Source organism: Scyliorhinus torazame, chromosome 12 (assembly GCF_047496885.1).
Source record: "Scyliorhinus torazame isolate Kashiwa2021f chromosome 12, sScyTor2.1, whole genome shotgun sequence".
Classification (NCBI taxonomy): Eukaryota; Metazoa; Chordata; class Chondrichthyes; order Carcharhiniformes; family Scyliorhinidae; genus Scyliorhinus; species Scyliorhinus torazame.
This window is the reverse complement of record NC_092718.1, coordinates 21404834-21431245: the sequence shown is the minus strand read 5'-3', so window position 1 is coordinate 21431245 and position 26412 is coordinate 21404834. Positions and strand designations below refer to the sequence as shown.

At 46.3% G+C, this 26412-nt stretch overlaps 1 non-coding gene across 1 annotated transcript; it reads left to right on the top strand.

Moving 5' to 3' along the window:
• Positions 1 to 24590: 24590 nt before the first annotated feature.
• On the top strand, positions 24591 to 24785 carry LOC140387564 (U2 spliceosomal RNA). Its single transcript, XR_011933905.1, has one exon. It is a non-coding gene; the product is annotated as a U2 spliceosomal RNA (small nuclear RNA).
• The last annotated feature ends 1627 nt before the right edge of the window (positions 24786 to 26412 follow it).

The following is a 26412-nucleotide window of genomic DNA, read 5'->3' as shown; positions in this document are numbered from 1 at the left end:
TACACCCACAGTGCTGTTAGTGGGAGGAGTTCCAGGACTTTGAACCAGCGAAAGCAAAGGAACGGCGATATATTTGCAAGGCAGGATGGTGAGTGACTTACAGGGGAGCATTCAGGTGGTGGTGTTCCCATGTGTCCGCTGGCCTTTCCAGATGGAAGCAGTCATGGGTTTGGAAGCTGCTGTCTTCGGAGCCTTGATGAGTTCCTGCAGTGCATCTTGTGGATGGTACACATAGCTGCTACTTTCATCGGTGGTGGAGGGGGTAAATGTTTGTGGATCGGGTACCAATGAAGTGGCTGCTTTGTCCTGGCTGGTGTTGAGCTTCTTGAGTGTTGTCGGAGCTGCACTCACCCAAGCAATGGAGAGTATTCCATCACACTCTGACATGTGCCGTATAGATGGTGGACAGGCTCTGGGGAGTCAGGAGGTGAGCTACTCACCAGAGGATTGGCCTCTGACCTGGTCTTGTAACCACAGTATTTATATGACTCGTCCAGTTCAGTTTCTGATCAATGATAACTCCAAGGATGTTGATAGAAGGGGATTTAGTGATGGTAAGGCCATTAAATGTCATGGGATGATGGTTAGATTCTTTCTTGTTGAAGATGGTCATTGCCTGGCACTTGTGTGGCACAAATGTTAAAAGCGACTTGTTAGTCCAAGCCTGCATCTTGTCCAGATCTTACTGCATTTGGGCATGGACAGCGTCAGCATCTGAGGAGTCACAAATAGTGCTGAACAGCGAGCATCCCACATTCCTGACCTTATGATGGAAAGAAGGTCATTGATTAAGTAGCTGAAAATCATAGAATCATAGAATTTACAGGGCTGAAGGAGGCCATTCGGGCCATCAAGCCTGCACTGGCCCTTGAAAAGAGAACCCTACTCAAGCCCATGCTTCCACCCTATCCCCATAACCCAGTAACCCCACTTATCCTTTTTGGACACTAAGGTCAATTTAACATGGCCAATCCACCTAACCTGCACACCTTTGGACTGTGGGAGGAAACCGGAGCACCCGGAGGGAACCCACGCACACACGGGGAGGACGTGCAGACTCCGCACAGACAGTGACCCAAGCCGGGAATCGAACCTGGGACCCTGGAGCTGTGAAGCAACTGTGCTAGCCACTGTGCTACCGTGATGGTTTAGCTTAGGACACTAGTCTGAGGAATGTCTGTGATGATGCCCTGGGACTGAGATGATTGATCTCCCACAAACGCAACCATCTTCCTTTGTGCCAGGCATGGCTGCATCCAGTGGAGAGTTTTCCCATTGATCCCCATTGACTCCTGTTTTACTGGGCTCCCTGATGCCACACTCCGTCAAATGCTGCCTTGATGCCAAGGGCAGTCACTCTCCCCTCACCTCTGGAGTTCAGCTCTTTTGTCAAGGTCCATCACAGAAGCAATATTGTACCCCATCTTCCACTGATCGAGAGGCCAGCTCAAGTAGCCGAAATAATTAGTGCATGTAGAATGTAATAGAATTTGGGGGCAGAAAAACAGGCCGTTAGATCCTACTGGCCTTTTGATTTCGCCACAAGGATGGAGGAAGATAGGAACAAGTTTACTGGATTCTACTTTTTTTTACTAGACTCTACCATATTCAAGCTGCACCATCTTAACTCACTTTGTTCAAATCTTCATTAATATTTATGGTCACGTTGTCAAATTTTGACACAGGCAAAAATCCAATTACTGTGGGGACATTCCTACCTTATTCTGCAAAATGTCAAGCTATACCTCTGCGGAACGTCAAGGGGTTAAACACACATATTAAAAAAATTAAGTTAAAGCTCCCATTGTTTTCAGGGCTACTTCGGAGCAGGCCTCTAGCTCTCCAATGGGAAATCTTTAAACTCTCCGTTTTGCTTGTTATGCCTTGAGTGTCGTCCTCTTTTATTAATGGTTCCTAAAGAGGGCCATCAGAAAAAATCTTTTCAATGTATAATTCCAATCCAGAGGGCCAACGTTGAAGTAATTAAAGATATACATCTCCTCTCTGAGGGGAGATAGTCCATTTGTCAAAGTGCACAATCAATCCCAGACCGGCTCACCTCACCTGGCCTTGCAACCAGGAAAGACCCAATCGGGAATGGCTAATGGGTTCTTCCCTGATTGACTTCTCTTGAGTTAAGTTGGGGATCGGCATTTATCGTTTCTTTGTCTGTGTGTTTTTTTTATATATATATAAAAACAAATTGAGGAATCCAGGTGAAGTGCCCAAGGCTAAACAAGAGCAAGTTTGAACAGGGTTGGAGAGAGGGTGAAGTAAAATGAGAAGTGGTGGCAAGCAGTCAGCAAGCTTGGACTTTGCAAACCTGCAGATTGTTCGAAGAACTGAAGGCTGAGAGTGGTAAGAAATTCCAGCATTGAGATGCCGGAAGAGAGCGTGTTAGGCTTGGTACAAAAGGTCTTAACCCTAGCACCCTTAACATAAATCAACTGCTCCATAACATTAAAAATTGCCCCACTTACTGCAGTGCTTATTGCCCTATAATTCTGATTCCTATTGGGCATAAAGCATTAATATTCCTGCTCCTGTCATCCACGAATCAGAAAGGATTGACCTTAACATTTAAAAATTCATCTCAATGCCAATTAGTCAAAATATATTGCTCTCTTTAATTTTACATTGTTAAAGTATCAGTGTATCACGTTTTAAAGATGTAATTATGTGATCTGGTTACATTTTAAACATTGGTACTATTTATAACATGGTATACATATTCCCAGTAAATTGATCAGAGTTAGGTGTTTAGCTGGCTGGATGTAAATCAAAATATCAAGGTGGACGTACAGGCATTCCAAGATTTATATTGACGGCACTAAGTTACAGGCCATTGGGAGCAATATTGCATATCTGCTGTACTATGACTTTTGGAAGGAAATCATTTCCTTCTGATTACCCTGCTAAATGATGTTCTGAAATAATGGCATATCGGAGTATATGCTCCTCTATGCACAAACTTAAAGAAACATTCTTTGACTAAATGGTTTATAATTGGTTCATTGAGAGAATTTTCTTTTTTAACTCCACACGGAGAGCGAAGCAACATCCAATCATCTTCAAAATGTTTATCTATCTTCCACACATTTACGTCGTATATGCTGCACAGTTAGCCGGGGACTTAATTCTGTCATTTATATTCATTAAATGTGGTGTGGTGCAGATCGACCGAGGTAAATGATGCCTGAATTCATCCAGTGAGATGGAGGTAACCAGACTCGCAATTTATATGGAGCAGAAAGTTTAATGTCACTGCTGCCGGAGAGCTTCTCCTTGTCAGTGTTTAACAAGAGTTCAATAAATTCTGTCTCTTCCTTATTGAAAAGATAATGGCTTCGGTAACCACGTGTGATAGATTCGGTCATTAGCCGTGGTCAGTGAAGAAATTACCTGCTTATTGCCTGGTTTGGTAGCGAGAATTTAATCTTAACTTTTTCAGTTTTCAGACAGACATAGTGACACTTGCAATCAACTGGCCCACACCAGTGGCAACTTGACCGATGATGAAGTCTTTGCAGTGTACTGTTTGACCATATTTGAAATGCTTGCTGACTAATGCTGTTCCATCTCTCACCTTTCGCCTCCGACTTTTCTCTATCCACCAAGCTCTTTTGGCCTTTCTCCATTTATTATTTTGGTCATTGCTGTTTTCTGTGTTCATTCATGAGGAAGTGTGCATTGCTGGCAGGGTCAGCATTTGTTGCCCATTCCTAATTACCCTTGAGAAGTTGGTGGCCTTCTTGAATTCTTGTGGCGTAGATGCACTCAGAGTGCTGGGAGTTCCAGGATTTTGACCCATAAGACCATAAGACATAGGAGCAGAATTAGGCCACTCAGCCCATCGAGTCTGCTCCATCATTCAATCATCAGATATTTTTCTCATCCCCAGTCTCCTGCCTTTTCCCCATAACCCCTGATCCCCTTATTGATCAAGAACCTATGTATCTCTGTCTTAAAGACACTCAGTGATTTGGCCTCCACAGCCTTCTGCGGCAAAGAGTTCCATAGATTCCCCACCCTCTGGCTGAAAAAATTCCTCCTCAGCTCTGTTTTAAAGGATCGTCCCTTTCGTCTGAGATTGTATCCTCTGCTTCTAGTTTTTCGTACAAGTGGAAACATCCTCTCCACATCCACTCTATCCAGGCCTCGCGGTATCCTGTACCCAGCAAACTTCACTCCCTTTTCCCTCCTCAGCTCTAAGGATCTCATCTGGGTGACATTTATTTCCCCTACCTCCTCACTACTGAAATGACGACTTATCGCCTCCCTTAACTCACTCTTTCCCAGGACTCAAAAGGTCTGGGTCGTCCTAAAATCCACAACCTCATGAAATCCAACAATGTCATCACTTACCTACGACAGTGTGAGTTACTTCATCAGCTGCCCTACTGGTTTCAATATTGATGGTGTCCTGCAGTGTGAGCCTCAGCTTCCCAAGAAGAAATATTGACACTTTTTCCCTCGTGAAGATGCTGAACCCTGTGAAGATCACATTGTCTGGTTTCTCAGACATTACGTGCTGTACATGTATTGAGCTACACAGCTACAATGCAGAGCTTATGAGAAGCTATTCCTTTATTCTTACCAGCTTATGTATTTTGACACACCCAGACTGTTTGACTAAACACCTTTCCCAGGATTTACATAAGATTATGTCTGGCAGGTACTATTTAAAAAACTACAAAAGAGGACACAATAGAATTGTTATGACCCCAAAGTGTGGGTTTTAACCCTTTTGGAGACAGCAGAGGATTTTTCTGGTGAGCCAAGCAAAGGTTGTTAGTGGAAGGAAATAGAATAGTTGCAGGCACTCAGTATCAGAATCAGAGCAACGCCAACAGCATGGGTTCAATTCCCGCATGAGGTCATTCATGAAGGTCCCGCTTTCTCAGCCTTGCCCCTTTGCCCGAGATGTGGTGATCCTCAGGGTAAATCACCACCAGCCAGCTCTCAAAGTGGGAGAGCAGCCTCTGGAACTGTGGCAACTTTTACATTGCTAATTGAGGGCAGTGTTGTGCTGTGGGTGCAGGCGCACTCGCTACTGGGTTGAGCCGGTGATCTAGCGGTAATGTCACTGGCCTAATAATCCAGAGGCCCAGGATACTGATCTGGGGACACAGGTGAATATCCCACCATGGCTTCAAAGAACACAGAACATAGAACATAGAACAGTACAGCACAGTACAGGCCCTTCCGCCCACGATGTTGTGCCAACCACTTATCCTAATCTAAGATCAACCTAACCTACACCCCTTCAATTTACTGCTGCCCATGTGCCTGTCAAAGAGTCGCTTAAATGTCCTTAATGACTCTGATTCCACCACCTCCACTGGCAGTGCATTCCACGCACCCACCACTCTCTGTGTAAAGAACCGACCTATGATATCTTCCCTATACCTTGCTCCAGTCACCTTAAAATTATGTCCCTCGTGACAGCCATTTCTGTCCTGGGGAAAAGTCTCTGGCTATCCACTCTATAAATGCCCCTCATCACCATGTGCACCTCTATCAAGTCACCTCTCTTCCTTCTTTGTTCCAGTGAGAAAAGCCCTAGCTCCCTCAACCTTTCTACATAAGACATGCCCTCCAGTCCAGGCAACATCCTGGTAAATCTACTCTGCACCCTCTCCAAATCATCCACATTCTTCCAATAATGAGGCGACCAGAACTGGACACAATATTTCAAGTGTGGTCTCACCAGGGTTTTATAAAGCTGCAGCAAAACCTCGTGGCTCTTAAACTCCATCCTCTTGTTAATGAAAGTCAACACACCATACACCTTCTTAACAACTCTATCAACCTGGGTGGCAACTTTGAGGGATCTATGTATGTGGACCCCAAGATCCACCTGTTCCTCCACACTTCCAAGAATCCTGCCTTTTATCCTGTATTCAGCATTCAAATTCAACCTTCCAAAATGAATCACTTCACATTGATCTAGGTTAAACTCCATCTGCCACTTCTCAGCCCAGCTCTGCATCCTGTCAATGTCCTGTTGTAACCTGCAACAGCCCTCAACACTATCTACAACTCCACCAACCTTCGTGTCATTGGCAAACTTACTAACCCACCCTTCCACTTCCTCATCCAAGTCATTTCTAAAACCACAAAGAGCAGAGGTCCCAGAACAGATCCCTACGGGACACCACTGGTCACCGACCTCCAGGCGGAATACTTTCCATCCACTACCACTCACTGTCTTCTTTCAGCCAGCCAATTCTGTATCCAGACAGCCAGATTTCCCTGTATCCCATGCCCATAACTGTTGTGTTAGGTACACTGGTCTAACACTGGCTGCAACAGGATGCAGCTTAGATCAGAAAGATACTCCAGATCTTGAAGTTAGTTCAATCAGGTTTATTGAACTAATAGCACAGTTAGCACAGTTCTCTGTGAGTTTGACTCTCTGCTAACTTAAGTGTGGTTATCTGTCTGACTGAACCAGACTAGCTCTTAGCCACGTGGTGGAGGTGTGAGATTGCAACAACACCCTTGACTAACTCTAGATGTTCATCAGTGGAAAGAGACGGAGTGTGAGTGCCTCGTGTCTTTTATAGTTAGATCCCACCCCTGAGTGCCCTGCCTGCTTATTGGTCGTGTCCTGTTCTCTGTGTCCATTAGCTGTTTGTCTGTACATCATTATGTGTGTGTGCGTGCCTGCATATCATGACACTAACTTTCTGAATGAGCCTATCATGGGGAACCTTATCAAATGCCTTACTGAATCCATATACACCACATCCACTGCCCGACCTTCATCAATGTGTCTCGTCACATCCTCAAAGAATTCAATATGGCTTGTGAGGCATGAGTGCCCCTCACAAAGCCATGCTGACTATCTTTAATCAGACTATGTTTCTCTAAATACTCATAAATCACGGGCGCGATTCTCCACTCCCACGCTGAAGTGGCCGCGCCGTCGTGAACGCCGGCGAGGTTCACGATGGCGCGGAACGGCCCCGGTCCCGACCGATTCAGGCCCTGACAATGGGCCAGGATCGGGGCCGCGTCATCTACCCGCGCCAGGCCTTGTCGCCCGCGTAAAAGCGGCGCCGAATAGATGACACGGCCGGCGCCGCATAACAGACGTCATCTGCGCATTTGGACAGGACGGAAACCACGCATGCGCGGGTTGGCCGGCGCCAACCCGCGCTTGCGTGGTTTCCGTCCTGTCCAAATCCGCCCCGCAAGAAGATGGGGGACGGATCTTGCGGGGCCGCGGAAGGAAGGAGGTCCTCCTTCAGAGAGGACGGCCCGACGATCGGTGGGCACCGATCGCGGGCCACCCCACATTCAAGGTGAAGCCCGGTGCAGGATCCCCCCTCGCCCCCCCACAGGCCGCCCCCACAGCGTTCACGCACCGCCCACGACTGCAGTGACCAGGTGTGGACGGCACCGGGGGGGAACCCGCAGTTTTGGCCTGGCCGCTCGGCCCATCCGGGCCTCAGAATCGCAGGGGTGCCGGAGAATCGCCATTTTGGGTATCTCCGGCGATTCTCCGGCCTGCGGCCCGCGAAACTCGACTGGCCCGTTCCCGCCGCTCGGGAGAATCGCGGGAGGGCGTCGGACCGGTGTCCCCGGAAACTTCGGCAGCCCAGGCGATTCTCCCAACCGGCGTGGGAGTGGAGAATCACGCCCCCTATCTCTCAGAATTCTTTCCAGTATTTTGCTCACCACAGACGTAAGACTGACTAGTCTGTAATTCCCAGGGTTTTCCCTATTCCCTTTCTTGAACAGGGGAACAACATTTGCCTCCCTCCAATTATCCAGGTACTACTCCAGTGGCGAGTGAGGACGCAAGGATCATCGCCAATGGCGCAGCAATCTCCTCCCTTGCTTCCCATAGTAACCTTGGGTAACCTTAGGGGAACATGGTAGCATACTGGTTAGCACAGTTGCTTCACAGCTCCAGGGTCCCAGGTTCGATTCCCAGCTTGGGTCACTGTGTGGGCGGAGTTTGCACTTTCTCCCCGTGACAGCGTGGGTTTCCTCCGGGCGCTCCGGTTTCCTCCCACAGTCCAAAGATGTGCGGGTTAGGCGGACTGGCCATGATAAATTGCCCTTCGTGCTCAAAATGGTTAGATGGGGTTACTGGGTTACGGGGATAGGGTGGAGGCGTGGGCTTAAGTAGGGTGCTCTTTCCAAGGGTCGGTGCAGACTCGATGGGCCGAGTGGCCTCATTCTGCCCTGTAAATTCTATGATTCTATGATTTTTGTCACCTTGTCGTGTTTGCCGTGTCGGGAGATTTTACGGCTTAACAAAGCCAGCCTTTTAAAATGCCCACCTGCATGTCATATTTTCGGGCGGGTGGTTGCTGTGGGCAGAAACAGGAGCCAGAGCAGGTGACCCCAGGGTGAATGCCCAGGCCTGCCTCTGTGTTCCGGCGCTGTGTTCAAATAAACAAATAATAATAAGACAAAAAACTTTGCCCCTTCCCTCACCCCCTCACCTTCCCCATACACTTAGCTATCCTATCTATCCATGCAACCCTATCCATCGCCAACACCCACCTGATGGTCCCATGCCTTGCTAATACCTTTCTATCCATCCTCTATGACCCCCATACCTCCTTTGCCAACTTAGTGCAAACTCATGCCAACACTTGCCCCACACTCACTGCTCTTTATCCCTTCCATACCAAATTACCTACCATCCATCGACAGTTCTTTGACAGTGTGGACTGTTCTGGGCCAGGGTTTAGTGAACCCCAAAGTGCATCATGGAGTTCACCTGACCCACGACTTTTACGAGATTGTGGTTATGGGGAGCAGACGGCCCACTCTACAGGTGTGGTCCCGCAGAAATGGAAAAGTATTTTTTTAAGCAAAACAATGTTTATTCTATGAACTCAAGTTAACCTTTTTAAAACATACAGTGAACATCTTAGCAACCATCAATTCAAATACCACCCCCAAAGAATACAACACTAAGTAATCCTTACTTTCCTTTTAACATCCATAAGACATTAAAAAAAACTTTTAACAGAAGCACATCCGATTTAAATTCACTACTGAGAGCAGTTATCACTCTGAATTCACCAAATGATCAAAAGATAGTCTTTACATGGCAGAGAGAACAGCATTACACCTTCTCTGGCTGGCTGCAGCTCCAACACTAAAACAAAACCAAAACAACACAGACACAACCAAGCTTTCTCAAAGTGAAACTAAAAAGCAGAGCCAGAGATCAGCGCCACCCATACTCTGACATCACTGCAGTAACATGAGCAGACAAACATTTCTTAAAGTGACATTCTCATGACAGGACACGTTCCGGAAATTTTGACAGATTTACAGATGGGCTGCTCTTTATCAGTTTCTTGACAATTGGACAGTTCCTTGACAGCTGAATAGTTCTTCAATAGTTCCTTTAAAGCGAAGTAGTTTTTTATCACTCTTCGACAGCTGAACAGTTCTTAAGCAGTTCATTAACAACTTGACAGTTCTTTGATAGCTTGACAGTTCCACTGATTTTATGTGTTAAAAGTGCATAATCATGTTTACGTTTAACAATACCAGAAAGTACCTTACCACTCCTCAAGGGTGCCTCACCACTCCCAAAGGTGTCCCAGGGCCTTCGGCAAAGGTTTACCTTACCTCTCCAAAATGGTGCCCTAGTTGTCCAAATGCAATCACCAGATTCAGACCTCCTCTTACCTGTTCCAATCCCGGCCTAAATATATCCCACTTCAATGGGGAAAGCTGGTGACTTATGGGCTCAGCTGCCTCCATGAATCGCGGATTGGTGAACCCTTGGCACAACTCCAGTCCAGCCCCTGCAAAGATGGGAAATGCCAGGTCTGGTTGCAGGACATGGAATTTTTGGCCATTTCTGAGATTTTTGCCACAACACAGAGGGTTCTCCATCAAGGTGGGAATCCAGACCATAATCTACAAACACAATGAGAGACATTTTCAGACCATTAGGTAAAAACTTGAGAATTTCCTCTCCAGCCCCCCAAGGAGTTCAAACAAGCTCCAGGAAACTTCCAACTCTCATTATAGCTCATTTTGTCCTGTAATTAGGGGTGACTTTCACTCCATGCAGTCTCCCTATCGAGCTCCAATAATCTATCCAGCAAACAGAGTCCATATCCTATATCCATCAACACTTCATATATATTAATCGCATCACCTCAAAGTCTATCCCTCCCCGGTTTAAATAAAAAGCCCTGGGTCCCAGAAGCCTAACAGATGAGCCATGTATCATTTTGTTGACACGTATCCAGCTCTTCCCCAGGCCCTTAATGTTTCCCACAATGTGAGGAAGAAAAGGCAGGCATGTGATTCAAGAATAGTTGCGCCGGTAGCTTTTGACTTTTCATAAATGGCGCCTGACTAATTTCAAAGCCATTAGTACTGCTATGTCACCCATGAATTTAGTCCAAGTATAGATTGCTCTGTGTGAAGAAAACTTTCCTGATCTCAGTCTTGAATTCACCAATGTTAATCTGTCCTGTTCCTTTACTTACATAAAACTGAAATCAGGAAGCACATTTTTAACACAAGAGGTAGCGAATTCCCTCACTGAAAGCTTCAAGAGTGAGACTGACAGATTTATGTGAGGGAAGGGTATGGAGGGATATGTATCGACGGTGGGTAAGTGGAGTTGAGTCCTGGAGATCAGCCAGGATTTAGTTCAATGGTGGAACCGGCTCCAGCGGCTGAATAGCATACTCCTGTTTCTATTGACCATGAACTTCCCCATATTTACCTTCTCTGTGCCATTTCCTGTTCCTAAACATCAAGCTATGATTTCTGAAATGGGTTACCAAGCACTTTGTGATGATCAGAAAATTCAGGCTAATTTAAGTTAAAGCTATAGTTTATTAGTTTCAGGTGCGAAGAGAGACATGGAGCCTCATTGTGACCATATCATCTGAAAGTAACACAGTGCAGGCTTCTATACATGAAAAGGACCATGGAAATCGGAATAGAGTGCTGGACAGTTCCTTGACAGCTGAATAGTTCTTTAACAGTTCCTTGACACCTGGACAATTAATTGACAGCTGAATAGTTCTTTGACAGCTTGATAGTTCTACTGATTTTATGTGTAAAAAGTGCATAATCATGTTCACATTTAGCAATCCCAGAAGGTATTTTACCTGTCCCATAGGGTGAATCACCTCTCCCAAAGGTGTTCCTGGACCCTATCCAAAGGGTTACATCACATCGCCAAAAGGGTACGCTCGCTATCCAAATGATCAACCAACTTCAACTTAGTTGAAGGGTTCTGCACCTTAGTCAGTAGGGTGCTGAAGCCCAGAATCAAGACGTCCCACCCCCAAACCCATCTATTTCAATAGATGTTTGTTTACATAAGACCAAGAGTACTGCTTGACTGCTTCCACAGCCTACCATTATCTCAGTGGGGGACAGTAATTTCACAGTTCAATTGATAGCACAAGGTAATTATGAAAAGGATTAGATTAACCGTCTGTGATAGAGTTATGAATAGAATAGCTTTTATAAAGGATTAAGCACTTAATTGCTTGTACAGCAGATCACATGCTTGAAGGAAACATTTGTGTTTATTTGGGAATTAGGTGCTTGAATTAAATGTTTGTTTGTATGGTGGCGTACTCGAACCAAATGTTCATAAAGGGTTAAGTACTTGAATGAAATGTTTGTATAGTGGATGAAATATTTGAAGGAAATGTTTGTGTTTCTAAAGACTTAAATACTTGAAGAGAATAAAAGTATTGAGTGGGCTTTTAATCAACGATATTGATTTTTTAAAATAGAGTGTATAATAGATTCTTAGAACTTTATTTTATTTCATCTCAATGTGGCCCCTGAGGTCTGCCCATGGTGGTTACTGGGTGAGTTGACATGGAGGGTGCAAGGGTAGGATATGGTGGGTGGGGACATGGGTTGGCATGCCAACTTAGGCATGGAGCTATAAAGGATGAACAGGGAGTCATAGGTTGGTATGAATTGACAGTAAGTTGGCATGGAGGTTAGCAGAGGCCACGGGGTTAGATAAAGAAGTATTGTTGGCATAGGGCTTCTGAGTGGCCAAGGTTGATGGGGGAATAAATCCATATGGGTGGGGCATGTGGAGTGTGTGAAGGGGTGTGGGCTATAATAATAAGAATACTCTTTATTAGTGTCACAAGTAGGCTTACATTAACATTGCAATGAAGTTACTGTGAAAATCCCCTAGTCGCTACACTCCGGTGCCTGTTCGGGTACACTGTGGGAGATTTCAGAATGTCCAAAGTATCGAACAGCACGTCTTTCAGGACTTGTGGGAGGAAACTGGAGCACCCGGAGGAAACCCACGCAGACACGGGGAGAATGTGCAGACTCCGCACAGACAGTGACCTAAGCTGGGAATCAAACTTGGGTCACTGGCGCTATGAAGCAACAGTGATAACCACTGTGCAACCGTGCCGCCCATGGAGGACCTTACTGATTTTATTATAACTCAGATGAAGTCCCAGAGCACCAAGACAGCCCTTTAAATCAGCCCACCTCTGCAGTCAGCAGCCCCTGTGGCTGCCTTTGCACTGTTTCCAGGGATGGCACCCCCCCCCCCCCCACTCCCCCCCTCTCCCCCCCCCCCCCCCCCACTCTCTAGCACCCCCACCACAGGGCTTGTCCTCTCTGAAGCCTCTGCTTCACCTCGCTGCCTTACTGAAGACCCAGAAGCACTGCCCCCACTGCCCCCATAACAGTCTCAGCTTTTGTGTGGAGTGATCACCTACTCCCCTGTCCTCTCTGTGGGGCTGCAGTAACGCCCTTTGCCTAATTCCCTGCTATAACATCCAAAAAAACCACTCCAGAGGACTTTCAGAAACTTGGCAATAGCCGAGATTCTTCAAAATCTTCTCTAAGACCTTTCCATCTTAAAAACAAAACTATTCTGTTCAAGTACGTGATGTTTTTGGTGAAAATGTAGCCCAGCGAAAATGATATGTTAACTTGGCTTTTTTCGTACCCATGGTGGAGAAGCATTTTGATGGATAGTTGGCACAGTCCATGTGGTTGGTATTACTGACAGGAAATACACATTATATCTTCTGAACCTCAATAATTCTGCATGCAGTAGACCTTCCTGTCAAATTACTTTTACCTTAATCTTCTAAAATCCTTCTCCTTAATATATTTACCAAAAACGGATGGTTTAAAACAACGGAGTCTAAGCTTCGACTATTCAAATAGCACCATGCAACTTCCGAAGCCAAGTATAAAGTTTAAATGCAGTTCTCCATTAATTCCTGGTATTCCAAGTTTCTGATATCAACAGAACTTCCGGTTCTGATTTAGGATTTACTTCAAGGTAACAACGCTTTTCCAAACATCCAGTTTTACACAATTCAAGCAGAGCAAACCAGAGAATGTAAAGCAGGTGCAAATCCATTTGAGTTGCCCACATTTTGATTAACTGCTTTGTGAAAGTAACAGCCATGTTGAACACCAAAAGGCAGGCAATGACTGTGTGCAGCCAAAGGAGAATCCAATGCCTCCTCTTGACATTCAATGGCATCACCATCACTAAATGCCCCCTCATCAACATCCCCAAAGACACCATTGACGGAAAACTAATGGGCAAAGAACATGAACATTATGACTGCAAGAACAAGTCAGAGGCTGGGAATTCCGAAGCAAATAACTCATCTCGTGACTCTCCAAAACCTGTCCACCACCTACAAGCCACAAGTCAAGAATGTGATTCATTACTCTCTGTCGCGTTATTCACCCTGGGGTGACACTGACTGCAACAGGATCGAGATGAACGGTAAAGCATACACCAAACGTAGACGCTGGTTCAATACGATTTATTGAACTTCTGTAACAATGCACACAGCTGGCTGTGGGTTGACACTCTACCACTCTAAGTGTACTAACTCTAACTTACTAGACCAGGCTAGCTCTCATCCACGTGTAGAAGGTGCTGACTGATATATACACCCTGACTGTCACTACAGTTGTCACCAGTGGAAAGAGGCGGAGTGCTGGTGCCTCGTGTGTTTTATAGTTGGAAGCCCCCCTCTGGTGCTCTGTCTGGTAACTGGTTGTGTTCTGTCCTGTATGTTGATTGGCTAACCTGGGTGTCTGTCACTGCCTGCTTTTACCTCATGGCGTGCATGGGTGCATATTATGACACTCTCCACTTGCCTGGATGAGTGCAGCTTCAACAACACTCAAGAAGCTCAACACCATCCAAGACAAAGTAAGCCATCTGATCAAGATTCGATCAACCGCCTGAAAACTTTAGTCCCGCTACCCGCCAATGTAGTACAATGGTGTGTACCAATGGTGTGTACCATATACAAGGCGTAGTGCAACAACTCATCAAATCTTCTTCAGCAGCATCGTCCAAATCAGCGACCTCTACCGTGTAGGGAACCACAGGCATATGGAAAATATCATTACCAACAAGTTCCCCTCCAGCTCGTACACCATCCTGAATGAGAAATATATCACTGTTCCTTTATTGTCGCACGATGGAAATCTTGGAACTCCCCTCCAATCAGCACTGTGGGTGTAGCTACACCACGGGGGCTGCAGCTGTCCAAGAAGATGACTCACCACCACCTTCTCAAGGGCAATTCGGGATAGGCAATAACTGCTGGCCTAGCCAGTGACGTCTCAGGAAGACATTTTTAAAAATTGAAAATGGGAAAGGAGAAACAAATAGTTATATTTCATAGGAGTGCAGACGTGCATTCAAATAGTGTCTTGCACAATCCCAGGGCATCTCACAATGCTTTCCGACAATTAAATACTTTTGAGGTGTAGTCCCCACTGTATTGTGGGAAACACACATGCCAATTCCCACACAGCAAGTTTCAACACAAAGCAATGTGATAATGAACGGATAGCCAGTTTAGGAGATGATGTCTGAGGAATAAATATTCAGCAAGGCACAGGGTGAGGGAACACCCCTCCTCTGCTTCAAAATAGAACATGTCATCTTTCATGCCTCCCCGAGAGAGTAGATGGGGCCTCAGTTTAAGACTTAGTCTGAACAGCAACCCCTCCAACACTCCGTACTACACCAGAGCATCTACTTATGCATCTGGTGTGAGACTTGAACCCACTTTTAACACTTAGAGAGAATCAGGCTGACGCAGAGCTGCAACTAACAACATGGAGGCAAGCAATTAGTGTTGGGAAACTTTTTAATGGAGGCAAGGGGTGGTGGGGACAGATCATCTCTCTCTTCTTTTCTTCGATCAGCACCAACACTTTGCAGCAATGTTTTTTTTTTAATGAGTTATTTGATTGGGGAGGGGGCGTGAGTGGTTGGGGCATTTAGTGTCTGGTCCGACTCGCTCTGGAAAAGGGCTGAAGGGCCTGTGTCTTAATAAACAATTGCACTAGAACTGAATAGCTCGGCAGACAGGGTAAGGGTCAGGTCACCCTCGATCAAGTAATGAATGCGAACCAGTCTTGGACAGGGTAGTGCATTATCACACTGGGACAGCCTGGGAAACCACAGGTCCCGTTTACAGTCGGGTATACAATCTCAGGTCGCCACTTCTTGCCGTTTTTATTGAGATATAACAGTAAATGTCAGTTTAAGCATACAAAGTCTTCAATTAGCACAGTCAGCAGACAGCCTGCACAGAAGGCCCTGGTGCTGTCTGAATCTTTTATTTATTCTGAGCTGCAATGATTTGCTCCACAATAACCTCTCATTTCCATTTTTCAGTTCCATTGTTTGCGTACGGGTACATGTTTGCTATTGAAATTCAAATTAGCTGTTTTGGTTCTGTGGGTGAAGATAATTACAAACATTTTATAGACCTCACACGCCCCAGCCTAACAGATAAACAGCGAACTGTTAAAATGTACCCTCTAGCAATATGTCTGATTTCTTAATTACTCTGAAAACAACTGGTTTCATCTCTCAAGCAGACTGTGTTTGATGTACCTTTAGGAAGGTTGTAGCGGCACAGAGAGCTCAGATCGAAAGCCTTGGACTGGCAGCATCATTTGAACCCATAAGACCATAAGACATAGGAGCGGAAGTAAGGCCATTCGGCCCATCGAGTCCACTCCACCATTCAATCATGGCTGATTTCAACTCCATTTACCCGTTCTCTCTCCATAGCCCTTAATTCCTCGAGAAATCAAGAATTTATCAACTTCTGTCTTAAAGACACTCAACGTCCCGGCCTCCACCGCCCTCTGTGGCAATGAATTCCACAGACCCACCACTCTCTGGCTGAAGAAATTTCTCCTCATCTCTGTTCTAAAGTGACTCCCTTTTATTCTAAGGCTGTGCCCCCGGGTCCTAGTCTCCCCTGCTAATGGAAACAACTTCCCTACATCCACCCTATCTAAGCCATTCATTATCTTGTAAGTTTCTATTAGATCTCCCCTCAACCTCCTAAACTCCAATGAATATAATCCCAGGATCCTCAGACGTTCATCGTATGTTTCTTCCTTGCAGTTTGCTGACTGCCCTTTGACCGACCGCACAATCTGTGAAGGACTGTGTTCTATGACAGTTCTGACTCCAGTTACAACCTCAGGCCCAATGAGAATCTGGTCCAGAATGTTCTCAGGGCACAGTGCAATGAGTCACCAGCGGATGCTGTGCCGTTGCCACCATGGAAAAGACGGCACCTCCAACAGCGCAGCACTCCCTCCCCTCAGCGCTGTCCTGCAGTGTCAGCCTTGTGCCAGGCTGGCAGTGTCAGGGTACCCAGGTGGGCAGCACCAGGAATTGGGGCCAGGGATGCCTTGTCAAGTAGAGATGGGGGTGAGGGGGGTTGCAGGGGACCTCCCCAAGTTTGGGGGGGATTCAAAAGCATGAAGGTCGCTGAAATGGTGCAGGGGGGGTGGAGATCAAGGCTGCCAGACAAATGGCGCCCGGTGTGCGAGGGGCCTTTCCTGCTGCACTTCCCAGCAAGAACACCCTTTAAGTGCGGTCTCGGAGCGGACTCCCCAACGCCAAAATGAAACAGCAAAGTGTTCTTAGATAGCGATAGGTTTCTCAGCACTGCAGCCAGTGAGAAACACCATACTAAACGCACTGTTCAGCGGACTTTAACTACAGTCCGCTGAATCGTGTCTGTGATCCCCACATAACTGAAGAATAATATCAGTACATAGCTTCTTGTGACTCATGCACTAGGACACCTAGGTCCCTCCGCCACCTCGGAATTCTGCAGTTGTCTTCCATTTAAGTAACACTCTGCTTTTCTATTCTTCCTGCCAAGGTGAAGAACATCTTCACATTTTCCCACATTGCACTCCACCTGCCAGATTTTTACCCACTCACGCAAGGTAAGAGTGGAACAGACTGACCCACCGCCATCGCAGGGCATGTTGTCACTTTGACTTTGAAGGAAACACCAGACAGGGTGTGGAACAGGAGGCCAATCCACTCCAAACTCGTCCACCCCAAAATGACAGCTTCATACAATCATCGAATCATAGAATTGACAGTGCAGAAGGAGGCCATTTGGCCCATCGAACCTGCACCGGCCCCTGGAAAGAGCACCCTGCCTAAGACCGGGCCTCCACCCTACCCCCGTAAACCAGTAACCCCACCTAACCTTTTGGACATTAAGAGCCAAGTTAGCATGGCTAATCCACCCAACCTGCACACCTTTGGAGTGTGGGAGGAAACCGGAGCACCCGGAGGAAACCCACGCAGACACAGGGAGAACGTGCAGACTCCGCACAGTCACCGGAGGTCGGAATCGAACCCGGGTCCCTGGCGCAGCAGTGCTAACCGCTGTGCTACCGTGCCGTTTACTTCATATCAATGACCAAAGCAGAACTTCCAGAATATAGGGCTGTTAGATGGGTTGCACAGTGAGGTCTGCAAGCTATCTCTCATATTCAGCTTGGGTTAATGGACACCTTGCTCAACTTTAATATCCAATGAGTTCAATCTTTTAAAAATTTATTTACAGGATGTGGGCGTCACTGGCTAGGCCAGCATTTATTTCCCGTTCCGAGTTGTCCTTCTGTTAGGATGTTAACAGATATGTCCGTGTGTTGGACCCTTAACTCATAAGAGCACAAGATATAGGAGCAAAAGTAGGCCATTCGGCCCATTGAGCCTGCTCCGCCATTCAATCATAGCTGATATATTTCTCATCCCCATTCTCCTGCCTTCTCCCCATTACCCCTGATCCCCTTATTATTCAAGACATTCCCTTATTAATCAGGCACACCAGATTTGTGATTGAGGTGCTGTTACCTACAGGGCTACAGGCCGAGCTGGAAGGTGGAATTAGACAGAATAGTTCTTAGAACATAGGAACATAGGAACTAGGAGCAAGAGTTGGCAATTCAGCCTCTCGAGCCTGCTCGACTGTTCAATACATATTGTTAACTTTGCTTTTCCCAATCGCACTATCATGGCTCGGAAACCTGTTCCACTGTGGACACGTCTAACATCTGATTCTCGTACATTTGTGCTGTAGCATACCCCTCCAAAGGTAATACATAAATTATATGGTGAGGTGCCCATAACTGAACCAAAATGTTCTATAATGATCAAAATAGTATTGAATGTTTAAATATGTTGAAGCATTTTCACGATTTATTGAGCGGGTTGACCACAGTGGTGCTTTAATCGTCTGCTCGTAATGATCGGCTGCTACATTTTCAACCTCTCTGTTGATATTCCGATTGCAGCCCAGTCTAGTAAACCGGGTGTGGTGAATGTATTCACCTAATGCATGCATGCTACTGTAACCTATGACCTATGACCTGGAAGTGGTGATACAAGCTGCTTCCAGGTACTGTACTGTAACCCCAGTGGGCTCCGCCTCTGGCTCCTCCCTCACCGGGACCATATATAGACCGGCCGCCTGTGGGCGGCATTCATCTGTACAACCGACTCTGGCTTGGCAAGTTCATGACTAATCAAGCCTAATGTTCACTCGCTCTCGCTGCCTCTCGGTGAATTGAAGGTACATCACCGGATCACTAAACATGCTGGCTTCTCACATCTTTAAAATGGAATGAGAATGGATTATAACAAACGTAAAGTTATTCCCCCAGTTTTGTTGCCTCATTCATTGATACTTTGTTTGGCAGAGTTGTGCAATTAATACGCACCCCAGCTTTTGGCAAAGTAGCCGGTCTTTGGTTGGAATTTTCCGACCGTTCACGCCAGTGTGATCTTCTAGTCCACTGATGGTGCAGTGCCGCCGCTTGTATCCCGGCGGTGAGGGGCGCATTCAACGGGAAACAACGCTGACAACGGCGGGACCAGAGGATCGCGCCGTCTGCCAATGGCAGTCGTTTCCACCCCGTGAAACTCTGAAGAAGAGTTATATTCAACTGAAGACATGAACGCTCCCTGAGAATTTCCAGCACTTCCTGTCTTTATTTTTGTGTGACCCTGATTGGCGATTTTTTTAGAGATCCTTTCATGGGATCGGATGTCACTGCATGGCAAGGCCAGCATTTGTTACCCATCCCTCACAGCGCCAGGGTCCCAGGTTCGATTCCCCGCTGGGTCACTATGTGCGGAGTCTGCACGTTCTCCCCGTATCTGCGTGGGTTTCCTCTGGGTGCTCTGGTTTCCCCCCACAGTCCACAGACGTGCAGGTTAGGTGGATTGGCCATGCTAAATTGCCCTTAGTGACCAAAAAGTTTAGGAAGGGTTATTGGGTTACGGGGATAGGGTGGAAGTGAGGGCTTAAGTGGGTCAGTGCAGACTCGATGGGCCGAATGGCTTCATTCTGCACTGTAATGTTCTATATTCTAATTGCCCTTGAGAGCAGTATGAGTCAACTGCATTGCCATGGATCTGGAGTCACAAATAGGCCAGGTTGGCAGAATTCCTTCACTTAAAATCATCAGTGAACCAGATGGGCTCTTACGGCAATCTGTCGATCTTATTTTTTTGGTCATCATTATTGAGGCAGGAAGCGCTCACCAATCTCAGATTTTTTTGAGTTAATTGAATGTCTGAATGAACTGTTCCTCAGCTGCCCTCATGGGATTTGAACCCATGCCCCTGGAGCATTATCCTGGGCTCCCAAAATTCTATCACACTGACCTTGGAACTACACCACCATCTCTTTTGCAGAGCAGTCAACCACGCAAGGCACCTTTGCTGAACATGTTTCGGCTCCACGTGGCTCAGTTATATTCTATTCAAGGGATTGGATTGGATTGGATTGGATTTGTTTATTGTCACATGTACCGAGGTACAGTGAAAAGTATTTTTCTGCGAGCAGCTCAACAGATCATTAAGTACATGAGAAGAAAAGGGAATAAAAGAAAATACATAATAGGGCAACACAACATATACAATGTAACTACATAAGCACTGGCATCGGATGAAGCATACAGGGTGTAGTGTTAATGAAATCGGTCCATAAGAGGGTCATTTAGGAGTCTGGTGACTGTGGGGAAGAAGCTGTTTTTGAGTCTGTTCGTGCGTGTTCTCAGACTTCTGTATCTCCTGCCCGATGGAAGAAGTTGGAAGAGTGAGTAAGCCGGGTGGGAGGGGTCTTTGATTATACTGCCTGCTTTCCCCAGGCAGTGGGAGGTGTAGATGGAGTCCCAACCACTCCGGCATCCACGGTCCCCGATATTCGGGAATGCTCCCCTTCCTAGGGGGCTAGTTTGGCACCAGAGTGGTCCCCGCAGCTCCAGTCGACGCGGAACGGCCGGCGTGAGCTTGCGCTTGCGCGCAACGGCCGGTGTGATTCCGTGCATGCGCATGTGTTCCCGTCTTCGCGCGGCCCCCAGGCAATATAGCCCCCCCCCCCCACTCCCCCCCCCCCCCTGCAGGACGGCCCCTGCAGACACACCTTCCAGGTCCCGCTGTGTGGGACCTGAGTAATCCACGCCGGTGGGACTTGGCCGAACTTGGCAGGCACTTGGCCTGTCAAGGCCCAGAGAATCGCCCGGGGGGGGGGGGGGGGGGGGGGGGGGGGGGCGCTTTCAGCGGCACCCGACCGGCGCAGCGGCGATCCTGCGGGCGCCTGAAAATCGGCACCAGATAATCAGCACCGGGTCGGTGAATCCCGGCCGGTATTCTTGTGAATCTGTCCTAATGAGTCCAAGATGAAAAGCTTTGATGGCATGTCACTTTTATCAGCAAGACTCTATCTATTCATCTAAATCCAGTCATGACTTAAATAAGACCCCAGTGAGAGAGAGCTTTGCTGAACCCTAGGTCCAGAATCACTGTGTTCCTCCCGAATCTGCTCCAGTTGCCAAATGACATGTCACAAATTACTCATGTGCTATACTCCAGAATGTTATTTTCTGAAATCGTGCCTGATTACAGCCTTCCCCAGCTTACGGGCACCGATGTAATAACAAGCCCAAATAAAATCAGCTAACTCAATACCTGGGTCCTTCTTGACCTGTATGACTCAATGAGCTGTTAATTTATTCTCTGAGCAATAGGGGAGATGTAAAGGGGAGCGAGCTACCACTTGGCTTGCTCACGTTTCCGACTTTATTTCAAGTGGGGTGTGATGACTGGTTTTCTGGATAATTAACATCGCATGAGTCCCTTGAGTGTGTGGCTGCATCTGGCAAGAGGGGATTGAACAGATTCTAAAGCAGAGGTTTTTGCAATATTATACCGAAGTGGAAGCCCCACTTAATTAAGATTTTTTTAAAAAAATAAATGTGAAATACTAACTTCAGTCACTGTGAAGACATTAACAAGACTCTGTGAATAAATACAGTACATCAGTTCTCCAAACACTCTGAGACCAGGACCGTTATGGGATATAAGCCAGACCTGGTGGTTTCCAGGCCGCTAATAAATCACCAGGTGGTGTCAGGAATAAGCTCACAGGTTTTCAGGCTTATGAGTTATGTAGGCCAGGGTGTAGACTGCAATTTGTTTTGTCTTAAACTCAGCCCTGTTGTAAAGATTACTCATGCTACACCTTCTGTTATCCCTTAGACATAATAATTCAATTCTGTTTTATCTTGTGCTGTAAATGATTTTCAATGAATAGGGAATTGGGGTTTTATTAAAGGTGCCTGTCGGAAAAAGTATTTGACAATCTATAGCCTGAATTCTTCGTGTGACCAGGTCTTAATAAAGAACATAGGAACTAGAAGCAGGAGTAGGCCATCTGGCTCCTCGAGCCTGCTCCGCCATTCAATGAGATCATGGCTGATCTTTTGTGGACTCAGCTCCACTTTCCGGCCCGAACACCATAACCCTTAATCCCTTTATTCTTCAAAAAACTGTCTATCTCTATCTTAAAAACATTTAATGAAGGAGCCTCAACTGCTTCACTGGGCAAGGAATTCTATAGATTCACAACCCTTTGGGTGAAGAAGTCCCTCCTAAACTCAGTCCTAAATCTACTTCCCCTTATTTTGAGGCTATGCCCCCTAGTTCTGCTTTCACCCACCAGTGGAAACAACTTGCCCGCATCTATCCTATCTATTCCCTTCATAATTTTATATGTTTCTATAAGATCCCCCCTCATCCTTCTAAATTCCAACAAGTACAGTCCCAGTCTACTCAACCTCTCCTCGTAATCCAACCCCTTCACCTCTGGGATTAACATAGCGAATCTCTTCTGCACACCCCCCAGTACCAATACGTCCTTTCTCAGGTAAGGAGACCAAACCTGAACACAATACTCCAGGTGTGGCCTCACTAACACCTTATACAATTGCAGCATAACCTCCCTAGTCTTAAACTCCATCCCTCCAGCAATGAAGGACAAAATTCCATTTGCCTTCTTAATCATCTGTTGCACCTGTACACCAACTTTTTGCGACTCATGCACTAGCACACCTAGGTCTCTCTGCACAGCAGCATGTTTTAATATTTTATAATTTAAATAATAATCCCTTTTGCTGTTATTCCTACCAAAATGGATAACCTCACATTTGTCAACATTGTATTCCATCTGCCAGACCCTAGCCCATTCAGTTATCCAAATCGCTCTGCAGACTCCCAGTATCCTCTGCACTTTTGCTTTACCACTTATCTTAGTGTCGTCTGCAAACTTGGACACATTGCCCTTGGTCCCCAACTCCAAATCATCTATGTAAATTGTGAACAATTGTGGGCCCAACACTGATCCTTGAGGGACACCACCAGCTACTGATTGCCAACCAGAAAAACACCCATTAACCGCCACACTTTGCTTTCTATTCATTAACCAATCCTCTATCCATGCTACTACTTTACCCTTAATGCCATGCATCTTTATCTTATGCAGCAACCTTTTGTGTGGCACCTTGTCAAAGGCTTTCTGGAATCCAGATATACCACATCCATTGGCTCTCTGTTATCTTCCGCATTGGTAATGTCCTCAAAAAATTCCACTAAATTAGTTAGGCACGACCTGCCCTTTATGAACTGTCATGCAAGAGTGTCTTTAAGAAATGGATGTGTAAGCAATGTACCTTTAAGAAAACAGTGATGTCAGAGAGTGGGTGGGGCTGGGCTTTAGGTCAGCAGTGTCTGTGTGTTTCCAGAGAGCTGCAAGTTTTGCAGTTTGGTTTTGCTGAGAGCAGCTAAAAAGTGCCTGGCTGGTTTTGCTGAGAGCAGTTTAAAAGTAGAAAGCCAGTTTGTGACAGTCTCTGCAATTCTAAAGAAACTATATATATCCTTTAACCTGATGTGTCACTGTTTAAAGGTGTTAAGTCTCTTGGAAGGTTGAAGGAACATTTTAAAGAATTATTTACTGTTACAATGTTTTCTGAGTTATCTTTGAAGTAAGGAGTGTTAAGAGATCCAATGTTTATTTAAGATGTTAAGTTGAGTTCATGGAATAAACAGTATTTTGTGTTTGAAAACCCACGTGTCCATAATTGTAATCCCACACTTAGGGAAAAAGCCGTGTGTTCGGAAAAGCAACAAATCCATTTAAGGGAGAGGTTGGTTGAACTCCATGATACATTTTGGGGCTCTGAAAAGCCTCGCCCATAACAGAACACATGCTGCATCTGCCCAATGGGACAATTTCTATCCAGATGCCTCGCTATTTCTTCCTTGATGATAGATTCCAGCATCTTCCCTACTACCGAAGTTAAGCTCACTGGCCTATAATTACCCGCTTTCTGCCTACCTCCTTTTTTAAACAGTGGTGTCACGTTTGCTAATTTCCAATCCGCCGGGACCACCCCAGAGTCTAGTGAATTTTGGTAAATTATCACTAGTGCATTTGCAATTTCCCTAGCCATCTCTTTTAGCACTCTGGGATGCATTCCATCAGGGCCAGGAGTCCTGTCTACCTTTAGCCCCATTAGCTTGCCCATCACTACCTCCTTAGTGATAACAATCATCTCAAGGTCTTCACCTGTCATAGCCTCATTTCTATCAGTCACTGGCATGTTATTTGTGTCTTCCACTGTGAAGACCAACCCAAAAACCTGTTCAGTTCCTCAGCCATTTCCTCATCTCCCATTATTAAATCTCCCTTCTCATCCTCTAAAGTACCAATATTTACCTTAGCCACTCTTTTTTGTTTCATATATTTGTAGAAACCTTTACTATCTGTTTTTATATTCTGAGCAAGTTTACTCTCATAATCTATCTTAATCTTCTTTATAGCTTTTTTAGTAGCTTTCTGTTGCCCCCTAAAGATTTCCCAGTCCTCCAGTCTCCCACTAATCTTTGCCACTTTGTATGCTTAAAAAGTCTTGTTTCCACCGCTTCTCGGCCTTTTGGCTGAGATCAAGTGTAGTGTAGATTGAGCCTTTTGGCTTAGATCTGGTATGTCTCTCTTGTGGGGACCATGAATTGGATTCAATTTGAATTGGTTTTTGGAGCGGGCGAGGAGCTGGATTAGGGGTTTGCCCCTGACCCACACTCTGAGCCCTGGCTTGGTAACTCAGAAAACGTAATTTAAAAAAAACAAAAACAAATCTTGTTTCCCGACATCCGAAGAGTCAGCAGGGAACAATTCCCAGCCAACTCTGAGTGCCCCGCACCCGCTTTACTCTCCAATGAGTGTTGGTTGGCTGCAGGCTGATCTTGCGCCCCTCACCCTGGAGGAAGTCCTGCCCCAGAGAGCTGTCAGCCAGTTAAATTGGATGGCAGCTCTCAATCCCTATGGCAACAGCGCTGCAGTGAACAGGAGAGAAGGATCAAGAAGACGTCAGGGAATAAGTTCAGGAACTGAAGGACCAGGTAAGTTCAACGGGTCCAATGGAGTGGATGGTAGGGAAGGCCTGGGGTGTCACAAGAGAGGTGGTGTGGGTCACAGGGGAGAAGCCATAGGGGAAGGAGGTCTTGAGACCATGGAATCTTCAGGGCTCGGCTTCACAAGGGGGCTTCTGATGGAGGTGCGGCCCCCTCCACCCCTCTCCCCGACACAGACAACCTCTTCCCACCCGAGAAATGGTTTCGTTGTATTTCACTGCATTTCATGTTTCCCCCACGGAGGATCAATCTTCCCGTCAGCTGAAAAAACGAGGCTGGGTGGGACATAGGCCATGAATTGACCACTAAAGGGCCTCAATTGGCAAAAGGGCACAATGCCCCACTGAGGCCTTCCCTCAGGAAGGAGCTGTGCTCTGAAAGCTAGTGATTCGAAACAAACCTTTTGGACTTTAACCTGGTGTTATAAGACTTATTACTATGTTGTTTTTGACTGAGGGGAAGATAACGTTTTTTTGTTGTCGTGGTGATGCATGTGCGAGTGATGTTTGTCATGATACACTCCTCCCCCAAGCAACATAATAATAATAATCTTTATTGTCACAAGTGGGCTTACATTAACACTGCAATGAAGTTACTGTGAAAAGCCCCTAGTCGCCACATTCTGGTGCCTGTTCGGGTTTACACAGAGAGAATTCAGAATGCCCAAATTACCTAACAGCACGTCTTTCGGGACTTGTGGGAGGAAACCGAAGCACCCGGAGGAAACCCACGCAGACACGTGGAGAATGTGCAGACTCTGCACAGACAGTTACCCAAGCAGGGAATCGAACCTGGGACCCTGGCGCTGTGAAGCCACAGTGATAACAACTGTGCTACCGTGCTACAGCAACAAAAGGCTCAAGAAAGGCATTTTCAAAAAGGTGAAACATTAAGATAGGTAAGTACATGAGAGAGAAAGCAAACTGCTAGAATTATTGATAGTGTGAGATGAATTAAAGTGGGAGGAGGTTCGAGTGGAACAGAAACGCCAGTATGGCCCAGCTAGGCCGAGTGGCCTGTTTTTGCACAGTAGAATTCCATGCCTTTGCATGCGGTCCTATCATAGAGGCTAAGTACACTAAGAGGAGTACGTTGGCGCAGTGGTTAGCACTGCTGCCTCACGGAGCAACGGACCCGGGTCCGATCCCAGCCCCCGGGTCACTGTCTATGTGGAGTTTGCACATTCTCCCCGTGTGTGCGTGGGTCTCTCCCCCCACAACACAAAGATATGCAAGTCGGTGGATTGGCCACACTGAATTGCCCCTTGATTGGAGAAAAAAAGAATTGGGCACTTTAAAAAGAGGGGAAGCAGTGATGGTGGCGAAAGG